Source organism: Podarcis gaigeae (assembly GCF_964106915.1).
Source record: "Podarcis gaigeae genome assembly, chromosome: 3".
Classification (NCBI taxonomy): Eukaryota; Metazoa; Chordata; class Lepidosauria; order Squamata; family Lacertidae; genus Podarcis; species Podarcis gaigeae.
In genome coordinates this window covers 72436464-72454978 of record NC_139680.1, presented here as the reverse complement: position 1 = coordinate 72454978, position 18515 = coordinate 72436464, and the positions used below count along the sequence as shown (strand labels likewise).

Below are 18515 nucleotides of genomic sequence, written 5' to 3'. Positions count from 1 at the left end.
TTTTCTGTTTGATTTTTCCCATTTGTAAAACATCTGGTAGCTATGTTCATTAAGGGCCTCATTTTGCACCTCACCAGTGTCTTGGTATGATGTACTTTTTTGGATGATCCCGACATACCTGCCAGTTCAAACCTTTGACCAGAAGTGAAACCTCTTTAGCACATTATGCTGCAAAGTTGCCGGTATCCTCTGCTGGCAGCATGACACATTCAAACTCGTGAGAAGGCACTATTAATTTGCAGTTCACCATTTAATCTGGGAATCACAGTGCCACTTAAAATCAGTGTACTTAACTCTTGCACCTCCATTCTAATGCCAGCTGAGATTGCTCATCACTGGAACAAAGATATAGAACAGAATTTCTGACACTGGAGCTTCCAAACATTGCTACTAGGAGCAGCAGTAGCAAGTAGTGTCTAAAACAGAAAATACTGAAGAAATCCCTGTTGCAGGAATTTGGGGCTACCATTTCTGTTTAGATGCAGTAGCTCTCCTATTTCCCTCTGCCCTATGTTACCCTGTTAGTACTCCACATTGGAACAGATCAACCCCATCTCTCCCCTTGAATGCTTGGTTTGTTGGTGTTCACTAGTCTGAATCAGTCTGCGAGACGCTCACCTACCATTGTTCTTACAACACCTAGAAAAAGCTGACCCGCAGCATCTCAATTCCCGACTTTTGCCTCAGCATATCCTGTTGTGATTCTTTTATGATGTCCCTGCCATGTCAGCATAAAATAAAATCATGCTTCACCACATTGACCTGTAAGTACACCTTCTTTTTCTATGTGCTTGAAATCTAGAAATTTGGAGCCAAGCTGTTTGTCTCAAGCACATACGATATATAAGGTTCAGTTATTTTTTAATGTACTTATTTGTAAAGTTTTTTTGGGGGGATGTGTGTACATTCAATTTAAATGTTGTCCTTTTTAGTTGCTAAAAACCATAACTTGTTTATTTACTAATACAATAAAGAGCTTAAAGGTAAATGGACCCTGACCATTAGGTCCAGTCGTGGCCGACTCTGGGGTTGTGGCGCTCATCTCGCTTTATTGGCTGAGTGAGCACCTTCCGGGTCAATGTGGCCAGCATGACTAAGCCACTTTCTGGCGAACCAGAGCAGCGCACAGAAACGCCGTTTACCTTCCCACTGTAGCAGTACCTATTTATCTACTTGCACTTGATGTGCTTTCGAACTGCTAGGTGGGCAGGAATAAAGAGCTTAATGGAACCTTTAAAACAAATATATTTCTATCATCAGCTTTCGTGCCTGTTGACAATTGGCAAATTTTACACATACATGTCTAGACAGAAGACTGGGCAAACAACAGCAGCAAGGATACTTGTCGCCAAATATTGGAAAACCCAAGATTTGCCCACACTGGAAGAATGGCAGATGCAACTGATAGACTATATGGAACTAGCAGAGATGACTGGCAGAATCCGAGACCTGGGAGAAGAGGCTGTGGAGGAGGACTGGAAGAAATTTAAGGACTATTTACAAAAATATTGTAAATTGTATGAGTGTCAAGAAGATGTAAGATTATAAATAATAAGGCACCATTAAGTTAGTTGAAAGGAATATGAAAATAAGTGAAAATGTAAGAAAAGACAAATTTTGGATAAATATTATGTTAAAACTAAGTTTTTAAGGATTGGGTAAAAATATCTAAAATTAGGGACACGATATTGGAAACCTATAAACTAAGAATTGAAACAAGGTGATAAATTGCTGGGTAAAGCTTGATAAACTTGGAACGCAGGAACGAGAGATGTGAGGAAGTCCAAAGAAGCGAAGAAAATATGGCTATTGTAAAGTTATATGTTATTTTGTTTGTTTTTTTCTTCTCTATTGTATTAAGAAAATCTTTAATAAATATCTTATTAAAAAAAAATAGACAGAAGACTGGGCAGAGGAGGCCTGCCAGGAGGCAAAAGATCCAATCCAGTTGCAGAGGAAGGGGGGGCGGTGGGGGCAGTCCGCCCCGGATGTCATCCCTGAGGGGGGTGACATTCAGTGCACCACTCGCCTGTGACTCACAAGCCCATCCCAAGCTGTCGGGGGAAGGGGGGAGCTGTGCCACTTTGCCGGCGGCATTCCCCCCTTCCCCCTTCATTTTGACAGCTGGGGGAGGCTTGGGAGTCGCGGGCGGCGTGGTGAATGTCTGCCATCGACAGCTGGCTCCACCCCCGGCTGCAGGGCGCACACACTACTCCGGGCACCTGAGCGGCTATCTGGCACCTCAGAGGGCACTCTCAGCGCCCCACCCTCCTCAGGAGCGCGCCCACCCTGGGCAGCGAGGGCATATGCTTCACCGCTGATCAGAGCATGTGCAGAGTTGATCCCTCAGTACTGGTATGGAACTGGTAGCCCAGATTAAGATATAAACAATAACAAGGGACAGTTACTTTCCATATTGAGCTTGGTCCTCCCAGTCTCTACTGATCCTAAATCTGATAGTGGGCATATACAGGGCTGGCCCAGGATGTTTCTTGAGGCAGAACAGAAAATGGTCCATCTCCATTCCTTACCCCCACTGCTGCCACCTCCTTATTACAGGAGCAATTGCTGGGCCTAAATATGCATCCCTGTTGAGTGGGCCATTGTTGCTGGTACATAGTTCCTTCAGTTTGGGCAATTGTCTTTAAGTAAGGATATTCAAGTCATGTGAGAAGATTGTCTTTCAGAATAGACTGCAGTTCTTTGATTATGCGCTAATAAAGCTACTATCCATATATTCCCATGTTTCCTAGCATCTAATGGACTTCCTTTTGCAAGGCTTGCTTCACAGTATCAATAGCAGCAGCCTGATAAGGACATCCTAGATGTGGTCCTCCTTCCCACTGTCTTCTAAATCTGGAATATATAAAACCAATAGTTCACAACGTGTTGAAATCTGCCAGGAACCATTGAGGAAGCAGAATTTAGCCATCTGGATTAACATGACAGACTATAAAGCTGGCATGAGATACAAATTTATGTGGCTGAGGAATCTCTTATATAGTCAGTTCCTTTAGTATTAAAATAGTAAATTATTGGTAATCTTAAGAAATGTGCTCTTAGATTTTAAATCAACTTTCTAATTTTAATGTAAAATTCTTTAATACTGTGGACACTCGGGTTGTGAACGTGATCCATGTAGGATGCACGTTCGCAACCCACATATGCGCACGCGAAGGTTGCGATTCAGCGCTTCTGCACGTGCGTGACCATCGAAATGCAGAAGTAACCCGTTCCAGTACTTCTGGGTTTCGGAGGTCCACAACCCAAAAAAACGCAACCTGATGCGGCTGTAACGCAAGGTATGACTGTAATCAAATTCTAAATAAACATGATTAATGAATCGTGCATTTTGAGAGCTTCTCCAAATCTTCACGTTCTGCTTTGAGTATTCCAATGTAAAAACGGGCATTTAACCCATAAAAAACTAAGCAAAACTAAATGTTCCCTATAAAGGAATATGCAAATTTCTTTTCTTTCAGGACTCTCCATGCTACGTCTCTTCACTTCAGCTGTAGGACCAGGCTGTCCATTGGATACATGGGACAAAATTACACAGATGTAGAAAAATCTCTGAACCGTCAGCACCCAGGCACTTCTGCCATAAAGATGCCATGTATTCAATGTAAGCACAATCACATACAGTTCATACCTCATGTTACGGACGCTTCAGGTTACGTGTTTTTGGGCTACGGACCCTGGGAAACCCGGAAGTACCAGAACGGGTTACTTCCGGGTTTCGGCGCATGCACAGAAGCGCCAAATCACGCTGGTGCCTGCGCAGACGCTGCGCTTCAGGATGTGAACGCTGCAGGTTGTGGACGTGCCTCTGTCACAGATTACATCTGCAACCCAAGATTCCACTGTAATTTGGTTCCAGGCACAGGACTGAACATCCAAAAAGATCCACTTTCATTTTATAAAGATCTGTTTCAAGCCCATAGGGTTGGAGGGAGAGTGTATGGGCAATGGAATCTCAGAACCTTGCATGGGAAGTTGAACAAGTTATGCAGTGTTCAGAAGTGGGGCTTCAGTAACCTGCATAACTCAGTGTCCCTTCTTATAAGCAGAGAATAAGTTATGCAAAATACATGCAGATTTGCAATTTATACAGGAGTCAGAATACAGATTAAGTGGACTTAGAAATTTATTTTCTTAGTGTAGAATAATATAGCTTTCCCCACCACTGTCTTCAGCAATTCTGCCAGTAAGGAATGCAAGGTTACCCAATCATGCTATTAGAATAAGTTGATGGATCGTAATATGTGCACATGTGTATAAGGAATAACTAAATGAGAACGGCCATCTTCTCTGTTTCCATTTGCCTTTAAAACCATTTAGTTCATGGTGCTTTTGAATCATCTGAAAAGAAGAGGTAAATGATAACGTCAAGTAAGCAATCCAGATTGCCTTCGAAATTTTCAGACAAGAATAAATCAATGCACAAGTGAAAGCCACAGCAGGAAACCATAATAACCAACTGAAGTTTCATTTTCCTGTCTACTGCAGTGGGTTAATATTGCAGTGCAGAGCTTTTTGCCCCATTACTCATTTGTGAGAAAGCAAGAGGTTTTAAACAAAAACTTCCTGTGGATTCTTACTTATGAGTCCCCCCAACTTTTTATTGAATTTTTGTTGCATGCAAAACCTCTTTAACTATCATATTTACTTTTTTATGTTCTTAATTTTTAATGTTCTTAATTCAATAGCATGCATCAAGTTATTGGTTTGCTTTTGTTTTATTATGTATTTTGTGTTCTCGTTTTATATTTTTATGTTGTGAACCACCCTGTGATCTTCAGATAACCAATTAAAACTCAGGTATACAAATTTAAACAAATAAATAAATTCTTACAGTTTGTTAATGAAGAAATTATCAACAGGAGCAGGTGAGAAATAGGCTTGGAGTACACCTATACACTATACACTGACTTAAAGGCTTTCAATCATGACATGAACTAATTAAGTGAGCACAGAATTGCTGCTGAACCCCACAAAATTGCAAGTCACTCTGTGTGTAACATAGACAGCTATTCCGAACTACAGAACTCGGGAACCAAAAGCCTATTTTTCCGACAGGCAATTTGCTAAACAAGCTTCAGTTTAGATAAGAGATGGGATAAATGAAACTCCCTGCAGAACACTCTGTTTAATGTAACCGAAATGCCATAATTTTTGGTCACACTCAATCTAACCTTGTTCTTAGAACACTCTTGCACCGTATTAATCCAGATTTACAGACCAATCGCAAACATAGTTACATGGAAATACATTTCACTGCATTCAATAGGATTTACTTTTCTGGTAAATGTGCTTATAGGATTGTAACCTAAATCATTCAGGATTTGCCTGGATATTTTGTACTTTAAATGTAATGTAGCCATCACAAAACCTATTTACAATATCCCCCTTCCAGTTCACCTGGAGCACTTTATGGCCAGAATTAACTCCTAACAACAGAGTGTGTTTAATCTACTATTTATGGAACTCACAGATGTCTGTCATGGGGGCTGGACAACTTACACTTTTAAAAAGATGTTTGTGGACGGAAGGGAGGATTTATCCAATAACAATGGGGTATGATGTTTCATGTGACTCTAGGCCCATGTCTTACATACAGTCAACAAAACTTTGTCCAAACTAGGATTACATTGCTCCAGCTTTCAAAAACCAGTTTCCCAAAGTGTAAATGCTATGGTTTGTTTTTGATTCATTACCCATTTCAGTCTGCAGTCCTATACACCAGCAGTAACTAGCCCATATCTTTCTCACCAGCAAGAGAATTTGATAAATATGGGACCACCACCCAATATGTCCCTGCTGCTTACAATTAATCCCTCCCCATCTCTTAAATTTGTATAATGTACTGGGTTTTTCGGCATTAGTTCCTGCAGTGCCATAATCTCAGAGACATTTCTGTTCACACAACATTGCTGCAGGTGCACTTTCATGTTGGATGCATTTTGACACCTGACCCCAATCTCAGTACTTTTCCGAAGCATGGTGGCCTTTTGCATCATATCTACAAGTGTTTTAAAGCATCGTGTTATGGCTCAATTGTTGTTTAGCTCTTAAACAACAGGTGCAAGATTAAGGATCAAGCAGCATGTGGCCTCAGTGTGTGCAAAATAGTGTTCCTGCCAAAAAAAATAGACTCCTTCGGAGTATTATGTCTTAACCATTTAAAATTATGTGGCTTCAAGTTTTATTGATACATAATATGGGATAGAGACATTATATTCAGAAGAATATTCCCTCAAATCTTCCTTCCAGTTTCTCTCTGTGGGTTGCATCCAATGCTGTGTAAGCAGAGTTCCCTTCGCACCATAGGGAGTTCCCCTTCCTCTCCTCTTCCTTCAGACCCCCAATATCTGATGCAGAGGGTTCCCCAACCTTCTGGAGGAGATTTTGAAGATGCAAGGGGGAATGCAGGGGAGATGGGGGAGTTCCCTTGTGTAAACTGGAATTTTCTGCACAAGTGGAAGTGCAGTGTTGGATACAGTCCTTTGGCCCAGTCCCTTAGTCATATGGTACTGCAGGGGTACTTGGTGCCTTCCAGATGTTGTTCAACTATAACTCCCATCAGCCTCAGTCAGCATGATCATTGGCCAGGGATGACAAAAAGATTAGATCAGCAACATCTGTAAACACCACATTGGCTACCCTGAACCTGCTGTAAATAAGGCTAAGTATGTGGATGCATAAAATAAACACATATCCTTCTCCTGTGACTCCATCTCTCTTATTTTTATCTGGTCTCCACTGTGTTGAATTGTAGATAGCAAGCTTCTCAGGATAGGGGCCTGTATTTTCCCAAATGTTATAAAATAAGACTTACGTAGGTAACATGCTTATGATGCAATCCAATACATGTTTACTCAGTAGTAAATCCTGTTGGGATTTATTGCAAAGTACGTGTGTACAGTATAGGATTTCATCCTGAATTTTCAAAGTACTATAATCCTCCTGATTGGCTTTATAATGGCAGTAAAGGAAAACAATTCACTTCAACACTTGTTCTTCCAATGTTTTTCTTTAAACATTTCACTCTTTTTTCAAACACATTTATCTTCTTGCCCTTGCATCATCCAAATACACATTGTTAAATGATTAAAGATTGTCAAATCCCAGTAGATGATTTTAGGGTATAGCCGGTAGTATTGCAGCCCGTTTTCATGTAGGGTTTTCACCATTAATAGCAGCCTTCAGGCCAAAACTAAACATTCCCAACGTTAGAGAAAACTGCACCTGGAATCATAGAAATGTTTGTGCCCCCCCCCCAACACACAAAATAGTAACCTTAACAGCATGTGATTGCAATATCCTTCCTCTTGCTACATAGCTACTTGAGCACCCAATGGAGGGCCATTTCACACAAAATATGTCCTTCAATTTGACTATGAAGGAATTTTATGAAACACAGCCATATGTTCCTGGAAGACTGCTAATCATGGATCTGCAATTGCAAATGATTCTTTATGGTCAGTACCACAGATGATGGCACCCTCTGGAAAACAAGGGCAGTGATTATGTTATACAAATTGCTACAATAGAGGACTAGTGTGAAACCACTCGTGTGAACTAGATTTCAAAAAGGAGTGAAACATGGGGGTATTTTCATGCTCCTAAAAACGGGAAGCAGTCCTAGAGGCTGCAATGAGCAAAAATGGAAGGGGCAGATGCTGTTAGAGATAGGCAAACTTTTTCTCTTTTCCTGCTGCTGAATATAAAAAAGAGATACACTGTAGATAAATGACAATTAATGGCAATGTAGAAAAGGCAATTAATTACAGTCAGCAAATGGCACGAGACAACGGGTAAATGGTGATGGATTAACAATCAATTAAAGGCAGAGAGGAGACCATCTGTTAAAAATGGTAAGAGTGAATGTTCAGTTGATCGATACCAATGAAGAGCTAGGTATAAGAAAGTGAACAGTATTAACAGTGGGCAGGTACTCTGCATCTGATCTTAGCAGTCTCTCAGAAGAAGGAGAGTGAAGAATTGCATGCAAAAGGAGTATGAGGCAAATAGTTAAACTATTCCAGGAAGAGGGAGACTTGAAGGTCATCTCATTAGCTCTAACGGGCCAACGCACTAAAATGTCTTATGATTAAGTATTTTTGTGATTATTATTTTTTAAAAGTTGTGACAGCAGTGAAGACAGTTCTTATGAACATATTTTAAAGGTGAAAAATATGCATGGTATTTAAAGGATCTCTGCCCTTATGGATGCTCTATAATCATGAAAGGCAGGATTTGAAAACTAGTTAGTAAAGAGGAATCTAAACATGCGATTGAAATGTGGAGATTGGAATGCTACAGTGAAGGCACAAATATGTTCAGCTCTCATAATCTCATTGGAGATTCATCATCCATACATCGTTGCTCTTGCTTATTTGACAAAATAGGATAAGCAATGAGAAAGATGGCATACGGTTGGCAAGCATACACGAAACATACATGATTCCAGATGTGTGAGCAAAGAAGCCTGAAAGATTACATAAGTTGGACATCTATGGTTACAATCCACAAATTCAACAGAATGTGTAACCCACTATGTTCAGATAGTGCCACTTCACATAGAACAGTCACCAAGCAACCCAAACTTGTCATTTTTTGCTGCACCTACCGTATATTTGCTTCATTGGTTTATATTTGTAAGCCTCTTTGAGCCCAGTGCTATAGGGTGACCTAGAAATATTGTTTAATATTATATGTTCCATACTGTTGTTTTTATTTTATTTTTATTTTATTTAATGTAAGCTGTTCTGGGCAACTGGAAGGGTGGGATACAAATCCTCTTAATAAACAAAATCTATTGACATTGCTGACATCTTTCTGTCTGTTTCTCTCTTTTTCCATCTGCTTAATTTCTGCACCTGCCACTTATTATCCAGTTTGCCTTAACCACACTTAAGTTGCAGTTATGGCACTTAAAAAAAAAAAAAGATTACATTTGAGCCCTGCCTATAGTAAGAGACCAGACTGGAACTCTTAAGATTTCTGTAGACCAAAGCAACTTAAGGACAACCAGACATTTGCCTTTTATTTGAAACACCCAGGAATTATGGCCTGTAATTCAGTGGCAGAGTACACGCCTTGCATTCAAAAGGTTGCCATATGAGCAGATTTAGGTCAAAATTAAACACTTTTGAAACTCAATGCTTATACCTCTTTGGCTGAAGTTTATGAGTGGCTTGTTGGTGTCCCAGATCGTGTTTGTGACTATCAGGACCTAGGGCTTATTTTAAGCCCTAGCTCCCCAGGATTCATGTCCTATTTTCATCTCGGGGCTCAGACATGAAAAATGATGTAATAAGAAAGGAATGCCTTTCCCTTGCTACTGTGTAATCATGCCCAGACGATCCCCATGGGTCTGGGATTAGGGGTGCAGGTTTACAGATAATTGGTCAGGACTTAAAACCACACATCCCATGTGAGAACCCAGCAGCCCCTCTCTGTTTAAGAAATGTATATCATATTTCCAGAGTAGATCTTCATACCAACTGGGTGGCAAATTTGTGTGGGGAGATGCACTTATCAGAGGTTAAGCTCCCCCAAACTGCTACAGTAGTTACTTTTGAGAAAGAAACCAAATCACCCTTTTACATGGCAAAATTTCAGCTATCATCTGCTTTTAGCCCCCAAGAAAAGAGAAGCAGAATTCATTCAATTTATAAGAAGCTTATGATGTCAGTTGTGAAATGTCAACAGATAGCAACTTAGTCTAATCCCCAAAAGATGACCTACTTGAAGATGTTTGACAGCCTATGCAATCTCTTTGTGCAGAGTCAATGAATGTCACTTAAAGGAGCTGAATTTCAAATGTATCAGATTTTGTACCAGCCACTATATTACTATTGGATCCAATTTTGACTTCACTGTCTGACATTTTAGGGCAGAAAGAGTGCTAAAGAGGACATTATGTTCAGCCACTGCAAACTCTGCAGGATTCCACCTCAAATCTCTCATGTTCCTTTAATTAAATGCATCTCTAGCATGTTCACATCTATTACCAAAGACTTGAAATATGAACTTCATTATTACATTTCTTTTAGAATGAGCCTGTTGCCTGGCTGTGAACGGTCCTGAATGTCACAGATTGAAATCTGGGTGTCAGCAAGCAACTTATCAGGAAGGTAACCAAACTGGGAGGCTACCATGCCCTCAAGCTGGCAAGCAATGATGGACAGCTTGAACATGGTTGATACTGAATAACCATGCCACAGCTAGAATTTATAAGGAAATGTAGGCTCCCTAGCTGGAATGACATCCTCTGGTCATCTGAAGCGCAGAGGAAAAGCAGGCTAGCAGCAACCTACTTTGGCAATGCAGCAAGGAAGGCAGCTGAGTCCTTCCTTACCATTAGCCCCAAACTGAGCCCTCTGGTGCCTTGCATTATATTAGGGTTGACAGCTTTATTCCTGGTTGCTTTGGTATGATTGGCTACTGCATTTGTCCATATCCTGTCCTCCAATGAGGATTAAGAGCACTGGGAATTGTAGCTCTGAGAGGTAAACCATAGAACCCAGGATTTGGGGGAAGGGAGATATGCATTAAATGTATGTGACACAGTGGTACCTCGGGTTAAGAACTTAATTCATTCCTGAGGTCCGTTCTTAACCTGAAACTGTTCTTAACCTGAGGTACCACTTTAGCTAATGGGGCCTCCCGCTGCTGCCGCTGCACGATTTCTGTTCTCATCCTGAAGCAAAGTTCTTAATCCGAGGTACTATTTCTGGGTTAGTGGAGTCTATAACCTGAAGCGTCTGTAACCCAAGGTGCCACTGTATAACCAACACAAGTTGCTGCCTGTTGACATTTCACAACTAGTTAGGGGCAGCTTGTTTTCAAGCAACGTGCATGAGTGCAGTGATTTTCTTGCACATTTTTGTCCCTCGTTTTAAACAGGATTCCAACTATTCTACTCTGTGGATGTTCCTGACAAAAATAGTGCTTTTAGGGCAGCTGAAATATTTCATGACTGACTGTAAATCTTTTTTAAAAAACACCAGTCCTTTTCTCTGTCCTTATTTTCCTTTTCTGTTGCTGATTTGGTGCCATTTTCCCTTGTGATTATGTACTGTCTTCCTTGATTAATTGAGCTCCTTGGAAATCACATAGTGATGCAACATAGCCAGATTTGGCTAGGTACAGCTACAGGCATCACTGAGGACAAATAAAGCCAATTCAGGCTGCCTGCCCTCACTCTGAATATGCAGGCATTTTCACCTCCTTCCAACAGCAAGCAGGAAGGAAGGGCAGACAGGTAGACAGAAAGGATTAGACTGGACAATGAAACTGGGGGGGGGGGGATGTTCAAGAAAAGCACCATCAGCTTTGAGGAGGTCTAATCCTGCATACTAAATGACCCGACTGTTCCGCCATTGCTTCATATCTCCTGTTCCACCCACACCTGGCCATCTGTAAGCAGCCTTGGGCTGCTCCAGCCGTGAGGTGTAATTTTGCTGCACGGCACAACCTCCAGTTAGCTGTGCTTAGAACATTCTGGTGACAAGCTCTATTCTTTCCACATGGAAGGAGCAAGTGTGATCCTTCCCTGCCAAGCTATTTTGTAAACATACATGTATTGCAAATCTGTTTCACTCAAATATTTCCAGAATATGGTTAGTTAAGAAATCATGGCAAATAAGCGATTGGGCCTGAGACGATTACATAAAAAACACTGGAAAACGGCTTAAAAAAAACAAGCAGGCAATCAGTTGAATAAGGACAGTCAGAAAACACCCAGAAGGATTACTGTTCTTGATAAATATTACAATAACTGTTGGAATAAGCTATTACATTGAGGAGGGTTATTAAAGTTATGTGGATTTTTTTACATCTGGAGAAAGATACTGGTATTTATATTGGTGTTAGTGCATCAGATAGAAAGGCTGTAACATATTTTGATATATTCAAAATCTAGGGGACACGGGTGGCACTGTGGGTTAAACCACTGAGCCTAGGGCTTGCCGATCAGAAGGTCGGCGGTTCAAATCCCCGTGACAGGGTGAGTTCCCGTTGCTCGGTCCCTGCTCCTGCCAACCTAGCAGTTTGAAAGCACGTCAAAGTGCATGTAGATAAATAGGTACCGCTCCAGCAGGAAGGTAAATGGCGGTTCTGTGCGCTGCTCTGGTTTCACCAGAAGCGGCTTAGTCATGCTGGCCACATGACCCGGAAGCTGTACGCCGGCTCCCTTGGCCAGTAAAGCGAGATGAGCGCCGCAACCCCAGAGTCATCCGTGACTGGACCTAATGGTCAGGGGTCCCTTTACATTTAGGTGATATATATATAATCTATCACGTGTCTGCACAACTTGTGACCCGCCAAGCTGAAACGGCCATTGGGAATGCCATGAGCCTCTGGAGCTTTCTACTTCTTTGATCTATAGTTTTACTTCCTGTGGTGCTCCCTCCACCCAATTTCTTCCCAACACTACACCCTTCCACTCTTTGTGGAGTGTCCCCTACCTGCTGTGTAATTACCTCCAATAGATTTTGTAGAAATGTTTCCATATCCAAATAAGACTGGCATCTTGGCTGTGTACACCCCATACAGTGGTACCTTGGTTCTCCAACTTAATCCATTCCGGAGGTCCATTCTAAAACCAAAGTGTTCCAAAACCAAGGTGCGCTTTCCCATAGAAAGTAATGCAAAATGGATTTATCTGTTCCAGACTTTTAAAAACAACCCCTAAAATAGGAATTTTACATGAATTTTACTATCTCACAAGACCATTGATCCATGAAATGAAAGCAATAAACAATGTACTGCAGTCACAAACACAACCAATCAATCAGTAGCTGAACTGGGTTCCACACAGTCACAAAAACAAAACAAAAAAGCCACAAAAACAAAAACGCAAGATAAATAGCAAAAGCAGACAGACCTCAGCGTAACACTCAAAATGGAAGTGTGACACTCAAATTGGAACTCGTTCGGCTTCCAAAAAAAGTTCACAACCAGAACACTTCCAGGTTGGCTGGGTTTGGGTTCCAGGTTGTTTGAGTACCAAAACGTTTGAGAGCCAAGGTACCACTGTACATTTAAAGCACATCTCCCCACCACCAAAGTATCCTGGGAACTGTAGCTTGTTAATGGTGCTGGGAATTTTACCTCTGTGTGCATAAAACTACAGTTTCTAACATTCTGAGGCAGGATGTGCTTTCACATACATGAGTGAAACAAAATCTGAGATCTCGGCTATAAAATAATGCGCCTAGGTAAATGGGTGGGTGGGGGATCATAGTCTTATTTCCTAAATAGATTTATCTTCTACCTTGTTGCCAGCTGCTTGATTTCCATGGTCTAGCTGAGATCAGGGAACCAGTTATTATCCTCCAGCCTTTGTGTAACCTTCAGGTTTGGCTTTCTGTTACTGTTTACTTAAACCAGCGAAAACCTGCTTATTGTTTGTGATTATCTGCGCGCTCTGAAAAGGCACCAAAAGTAAAACTCTGTTATTATTGTAGACACAAGACAGAAGGGGGGGAGGGCTTAAGCTTTTCATTCTTAAAACTGTAGTGTAATTTGTGGCAAGAGATTATTATGACCCTATGCGAATCAGAACATCACTGACGCCTCACTTTCAGGGAAGATATATAGGAGAGGCCTTCACTCGTGATCATTTTTTTTCCCACTCCTGCAGCTTCTTAGTAGGATTCCCTACCCAGTCCTGCAGTTTTGGATCCTCTTGGCACAATTTTATTTTCTGTCTAGCAGTGTGGCCTACATAAAGCAGCAGATGAGGGCAAAGAATAATGACTTTACCTGGTGATCCATTACAATGTATATAGAATCCATGTTTATTTGAGCTTTGCATGGGGAGTGCAAACTGGACCTCTTAGGCTTCGGATGAATCTTCTTCAGTTTTATGGATCAGAGATATAAAGCCTCTTAATAAACTTTCCAGAAACTAGAGTCAAGGATGCATTTCTCAAAAGGGAATGTGTCTTTTTCCAAGAAAATTGCCAGAATGATTTCTTTCCATTAGGAATATGCAGTGATTTAATAAGCACTTGAATGGATTGGGGAAATATAAGATCAGATCAAGAAACAGTTTCGACTCAGAAACAGTTGTGACTCAGAAATAGATCCAAATTTTTAATAGCAAAAACCAAAACTGATACAAGACAAATCTTGAGGTTCAGGCACACCCTAATCAACATTTATCAGTTGCCTCATCAATATTATTAAATGAGAAGGAAGAGGGGGTGATTCATTTAAGAAAATGAATGGGAACAGATCGATGAGCAACCACATTGGCTGAAAGAGAAGAGTGTCAGACTTTTCATTAATTAAAAACATTTGCCATTCCCACTTTTTTATTAATTAAAGAACTGCTAGATTACTGTACTGTAGTCTGCAGGTTGATTTTAGCATTGTTCAGTGCTCATCACCACATTCCTTATTACTACTTGTGATTATGCAAATGTTTCATTCTTCTGAGTTAACTCTGAGTTAACTTCTGAGTGAATCATACAATCGTTCAGGGGGTTTCCAATCTGTGTCAGAGAGGCTTAATTTGGACCATTAAGTGACCCTTAAATCAACTTCTGCAATTTGAGTGCAAAAGCTCTTCATTCAGTATAAAATTAGCTCTATTCTGCACATTAACAGCATTCACAGAGTACAAGAGAGGCTAGATGGTGAAATGTGAAGATGCCCACTGATTTCTTTTGATAGATTGGATCAACGTATCCAAAATTGGGAGTCACTGGTATTCGCTTTCATCTTTACATTTTTTCTCCTCCTCAGGCACAGTTACACGCTGGAAGGGATCTACAAGTTAGCAGTGTTCATAAAGGGGTTGGAACATCTTCCTGTCCTGGCATTAGACACTGGGCCTTGTTCATTGGCTTCCTATAATTAACCAAAGAGCATACTTACCTTGGAACAGCTTCGGGTGTAACTTGCAAATCATGCAGTCATATCAACGTTTCCATTTTCTTCACTGTCATAATGTGGGAGGAATGGTATGAAACCTTTCACCAATATGTTGATGGATGATGTGATGAGTTATTTTTGAAACACACCCCAACTCGGAGAAGGAGGAGAACAGGTTGTTATTCCTGCCTGTTAATGAATTGCAGTCGTTTTCTCATCTGCACTTATTCCCTCCCTGTACAAGCACCTGTTTCTAAAGTCCACTTTCTTGATCACTCTCTGGGTTTAATTTACAGTGTGATCCTATGCATGTGTACTCAGAAGAAAATCTGTCTCGGTTAATTGGGGCTTACTTTCCGGAACGTGGAAAGTAGGGACGCGGGTGGCACTGTGGGTAAAACCTCAGTGCCTAGGAGCTGCCAATCGCATGGTCGGCGGTTCGAATCCCCGCGGCGGGGTGAGCTCCCATCTTTCGGTCCCAGCTCCTGCCCACCTAGCTTTCGAAAGGAGTGCTTTCGAACTCCTAAGTGCAAGTAGATAAATAGGTACCGCTTTATAGCGGGAAGGTAAACGGCGTTTTTGCGTGCTGCGCTGGTGCTGGCTTGCCAGAGCAGCTTCGTCACGCTGGCCACATGACCCGGAAGTGTCTCCAGACAGCGCTGGCCCCCGGCCTCTTAAGTGAGATGTGCGCACAACCCTAGAGTCAGACATGACTGGCCCGCACGGGCAGGGGTACCTTCCGGAAAGTTCATAGCATTGCAGCATTAGTGCCACAAATGGAAGCTTTGCTTTGTTACTTTATAAGCTATTGATCAGCATTGGGGTACAATGTGAGCATAGTCATGACTGATGGGCTATTCTGGAACTACGGTGTTATTCTGTGGAGAGCTATGGAGTCTGAGAAAATATTTCACATCAATTATTTGAGGGTGTTTACGCACCGAGATAGAATTTCTCACCTGCTTGAGTGTATGCCACTTGGCTAGAGATGAGAAGTCCTACAACTTATTGGAAATATTGATTAGAGCTAACAAAAATCTGACTGACTTGCATTTTCATTAAACCAGACCTCCATCTGCCCTTTCAAGATGGAGACAGACAGTGCTTTTGGGCACATGTCTGACAGCAACTCCAATAAACACTTTACAATCATGTTTGCTGCAGGTATACCAGCATTACTGCAGGAAAAGCCCGGGCACTATTCCAACCAGACAACTTTTTCTCAAAAGAGATGCATTTATTCTGCATTTTCATGCATTCATATCTTTTAAAGAGCAAAATCCAAATAGCCCTTCTTCATTGTCTCACTGAATTAACCAATGCTAACATTTTGATATAAAGACTGCTTAATAGGCCATAACTTGAAGGGAAATGTCTGGGATACTGGCTTGGGTGGGGAAGTAGCAGCAAATTATTCTCTTATCTAACCTATGCATCAACATCATAATCTAGGCGTAATTAGCTAGCATCTCACACCAAGCAGTAAAAGCAGAGAAGCTGGCTAAGCATGTCTTCCAAACTTTGGAATGATTTGTAATGTATTCAAGAGTGTAAGGTGTGCCACAGGCTGAATGCCTCACTTTTATTTATGCAGAGCTCTCATGAACATTTTTGTAGTGATGTCAGCTGCAGCACAGAACTGCCCTACTGCTCAGAAACTCGTGGCCAGCTAAAAGAGTCATTTTCCTCAAAGAACAGGATGGACTTCAATCGAACTGTGAACATGGTTTAAGTCATAACATTGTGCCAGCCCTGGATTGTCCATACCAAAGACTGTAGTGGCTACAGTCTGGGGAGAAAGCATGACCAACCAACAAACAAAGGTATACATGTTAATTACTAGTTGCTGGAAACAATCAAATGAAACTTTAAAAAAAATCCTGAAGGGATAATGTCAAGGTAGTAAACTTCTATGGTTTGTCATTACAGGAATTAATTTAAGCGAGCCTAGCGTGGCCTTGTGGAAGAGAACAACTTCTACAGTCTTTGACTGGCTGCAGCTTTTCATTATGTCAGAACACCATGTACAGACTGTGGTTAATCTTAACTATCAGCTCCGGCCAGAGGGGCCAGTGATCAGGGATGATGGGAGTTGGGAGTTGAAAGTTTAGCCACCCCTGTCTTAATGTGCCAGACGCCTTAGTCTTTTAGAAATATAACCACCCAGTATTAGCCTCTAAGAGTTCATACTCTACGCAGTGTACATAAATAAGGTTTTAAACATATTACAAAACAGCAGTCTCTTGTGGCTTGAAATGAAGACATGGAGAAGCCGGCCCTTACATTGCACTGTATGTGTGAACCGGCCTTCTCCGGCCATTTTCACTGTCCCTTGATAAACCTCAAAAGAGGAGGGAAACAAGCCTGGGAGTAAAGGATTTTGGAGTGCAACTCTGTTTGTACATGAGAGAACCCCCTCAGGAGAGAGACCTTAAAAAGGGTTGTACTTGTTCCACAGACAACCGCAATAGAGAATTCATATTACAGAAGTGGCGAATGGAGAGCGGAACGTAATCATCCAGAGCCAGAGGTGGTTTTAGGGTAGCACAACCGGTGCGGCTGCACTGGACGCCACGCTGCAGGGGCCGCCACAACAATGCTGTAGAACGAGCACGAGAGGTGGAGTGGTGCCAAATTTTAGCATCATGCAGGGCGCTACTGAAATTTGAGAGCCCAAATTCTGCTACACTGCCAGAGCTCAGGGGCACCACATGCATGTTCACCACATGCAGAAGGTCCCAGGTTCCATCCGCAGCATCTCCACATAGGCTGAGAGAGACTCCAGCATGAAACCTGGGTGAGCCATTGATGTCAGTACAACCAATACTCAGCTGGATGGATAGTCTGACTCAAGTACAAGGCAGTTTCATATGACACCCAAGTTCATGCAAGGAATGACTCACATCAGGGAGAGTATTCTCAGTCCCTGAAAGATATTTGTATCATTTACTGGAGCTATTTTTAATGTGTTTTACCTTTAAAAAACTACCTTTTTTAAAAAATAAGAGTGTTTCCAATGAGCTATATTAGAGAACATTGCTCTGTTAGTGGTTAAGTCTTTAATTATTTGTTTGAACAGATCTATGTTTTTAGGCAGCTGTCAATATTGCTGCCTTTGTCACTTTAGGATTGTTTTCATTTCTTGTTTTGTTTTTTTATGAGCCCAACAATTTCATAAATGAATAAATAGTGTTGTGAGTTTTGGGAGGCGGGTTAGGATGTATGATGCCTGAGCCCCTTCTAATTCCTGGATCTAGCAAGGATTAAAACCTAATGGACGATACCATTGTTGAATTAGCCAGACAGGGGCCATAATGGCCCCTAAGCACGGGGTGTTAGTACAAGAAAGGAAGCTGCTCTGTACCAGAGGGCAAATGAATGGGGCCCCTCCATCTGGCTGGTAGTGAGGACAATAGCCATAGAGTTGTGTTTGTGAACTGGGCTGGAAGCAGGTAGAGGCCAGGGAGTGAGAGTCATGCTTGATTTCTGCTTGAATCCAAGGCTGTGACTAAGGGAGAAGCAGAATCTTGGGGGAGGCCCTACATTGGAGGCTCAGGTTGTATGTATGTGCAAATAAACCATGTATCTTAAAGACTCCTCATTCCAAGGAAACCACCCTGGGT

At 41.6% G+C, this 18515-nt stretch overlaps 1 long non-coding RNA gene across 2 annotated transcripts; it reads left to right on the top strand.

The window, feature by feature from the left end:
- Positions 1–3270: 3270 nt before the first annotated feature.
- LOC310841283 lies at positions 3271–17407 on the top strand. 2 transcript variants are annotated; one of them, XR_014562464.1, is made up of 3 exons: positions 3271–3625; positions 14764–14981; positions 16822–17407. It is a non-coding gene; the product is annotated as an uncharacterized lncRNA (long non-coding RNA). The 2 variants fall into 2 exon arrangements; XR_014562465.1 differs by lacking the exon at positions 16822–17407 and having other exon boundaries at positions 14764–15002.
- The last annotated feature ends 1108 nt before the right edge of the window (positions 17408–18515 follow it).